Raw genomic sequence first — 2500 nt, forward strand, 5'->3', positions numbered from 1 at the left:
AGGTTATCTAGAGTCACCAAAGCGGTCCGAGGCGCCGCCACCTTACGGAGGAGGAGGAGCGCCCCGCGAGGGTTTTGGATCTGATAAATGCACGCATCCCCGAAGGTCAGCGCTCGTCGGCATGTATTAGCTCTAGAATTGCCACAGTTATCCAAGTAACGGAAGAGCGATCAAAGGAACCATAACTGATTTAATGAGCCATTCGCAGTTTCACTGTACGGACCGTGTGTACTTAGACTTGCATGGCTTAATCTTTGAGACAAGCATATGCTACTGGCAGGATCAACCAGGTAGCCTCTTGTCGCCGAGCCCGGCAACAAACACCGGGCTGCTGTGCGCACCCGAGAACCGAGAGCTCGTGCCGCTGCTGCCGCTGCTGCCGCTGCTGCCGCTGCTGCCGCTGCTGCCGCTGCTGCCGCTGCTGCCGCTGCTGCCGCTGCTGCCGCTGCTGCCGCTGCTGCCGCTGCTGCCGCTGCTGCCGCTGCTGCCGCTGCTGCCGCCGCCGCCGCCGCCGCCGCCGCCGCCGCTGCTCTGTACGGACGGGTAAGTGACGGATCCCGCGGCCGGGTTCGGTAAACACCGGTCGGGAATTCGACCCTTCCTTTGAGGTGGAGAGAAGAAAAACCCCAGACGTTTCTCTTCTTTTTCTTTTTCAAGCGTGCGAGTGTAGCATGGTTAAAAACGTCATAACCAACATATGTTGTATCGTTTACACAAAGTATCACGACGTGATTATTTTTATTGTCATTACCAACGCTTATAGTAGCCCCTCCCAGTTAGTAACCCCTCCCTGTTGTGACGCCATTTCCTGTTAGAGGCCCAAAACGTATGTACGTGTTCATTTTTGTCTGCCCCTGTAATTTATTTTATCCATTCCTAATGTGGGTCCCAATTCCTGCGTATGCTACAGTAGGAGCTGATCTAAAGTTTCCTGAAATCTGTCCTGTTTATACGCGACTGCTATGTTTTATGTGTTTTTGTAAAAAAAAAAAAAAAAAAACCTGTATTGCGAGCTACGCGCTCTTTCCCGCTTTGGACATGTAGAAAGAGGCTACAGTAGGAGCTGATCTGAAGCTTCCAGAAACCTGCTCTGTTTATATGCGACAGAATACAGATCCCATGAAGGAGACAAGTTGTCCTGTCTTTCCTACACAACGCAATGAAAAAGTAGACCGGTCACACGAGGACTTTGAGAAAATGTCTTCCGGGAAGCCCCGCGAGGTATACACGGAGCTGTTCCACCCCTCCCCATACAGATGTTGGAGGGGGAGGGGGGGGGGGGGCGGCAAGCCTCGCGAGGGGAGCCGTGGAAGAGCAACTGGGATAGACGGTCCGGCTGAGCACCGCCGAGCACGCTGTCGAGCTGTGCAACGGAGAGGACGACTACGCGGTAGAGCCCCTCCCACTCCGCACTCTGCTCGCCACTAAGAACATTAAATAAAGGACATCGATCCGCCAGACCGGAGGAACCGACCGCCCGAACGCCGGCAAAGCCGGCCGGCGGACACCCTCCGAAGGCGTGTTAAGTTGGCCCATCGATCAGGACACAAACACGCAACAAATCCAGTCCGGGGTGTGGTGTAAGCAGCCCTACCAGAGAAATCACCTAACCCTAACCCTAAACGTACGGCAGACGCGTCCCCTGGCTCTCACATTGACAACTGAGAGGCTTCTGAAAACCTGGCCACGCCCATCAGTAAAAACCACTACAGCAAGTGACGACATATGTACCTTCAAAGTGCTGTACTACAGGGTGCTGTTCAAAAGGTATCTATCCCGTTTACTCTCTATGCTTCATATATCATCATATTATTGAAAAGTGCAAGCCTTTAGGGACAACAGCAACTCAAGTCGCCAACGCTCTGTTCACTCAATAACTGCAGAGATCCAAACTTCTCCTGGCATTAACATCGGCACAAAAACTGTGCGCCGGGAGCTTCGTGGAATATGGGTTTCTATGGATTCAGAATGAGATGTCAGAAAAGCTCCTGTAGGTGTAATGGTCAGTTATGTCAATACTTTTGGACATATATTGTGCGTGTGCGTGTGTCTGTGATACCTAACATAAACACACCTGTATTACTAGAATTGATCGTTCACGCCACAAAAGTGAGGGGCAAACATAGAAAAGCGTGCAACCCAGCCACTGAGGATGCACAAGCCAGTGCATTCTTAGTGCAGGTCCCAAGCCCGGACAAATGGGGAGGGTTACGTCAGGAAGGGCATCCGGCGTCAAATCTTTGCCAAATCAAATATGCGGATCATAAATAAGATTTCCATACCGGATCGGTCGAGGCTCGGGTTACCGACGACCGCCATCGGTACTGTTAACCAGCGGAGTGCCGGTGGAAACTAGGCTACTGTTGGGCGAAGGAAAAGGAGAGGGGGAAGGCATGTCCAGAGGCAGCTAGAGAGGAGGAAGGGTAGGCGTGTGGAGGTGAGAGTCAGTCGGAACTTTGAATGTTGGCACTATGGCTAGTAAAGGGAGAGAGCTGGCTGA

This window comes from Lampris incognitus, unplaced genomic scaffold (assembly GCF_029633865.1).
Source record: "Lampris incognitus isolate fLamInc1 unplaced genomic scaffold, fLamInc1.hap2 scaffold_198, whole genome shotgun sequence".
In the NCBI taxonomy this organism is placed as follows: Eukaryota; Metazoa; Chordata; class Actinopteri; order Lampriformes; family Lampridae; genus Lampris; species Lampris incognitus.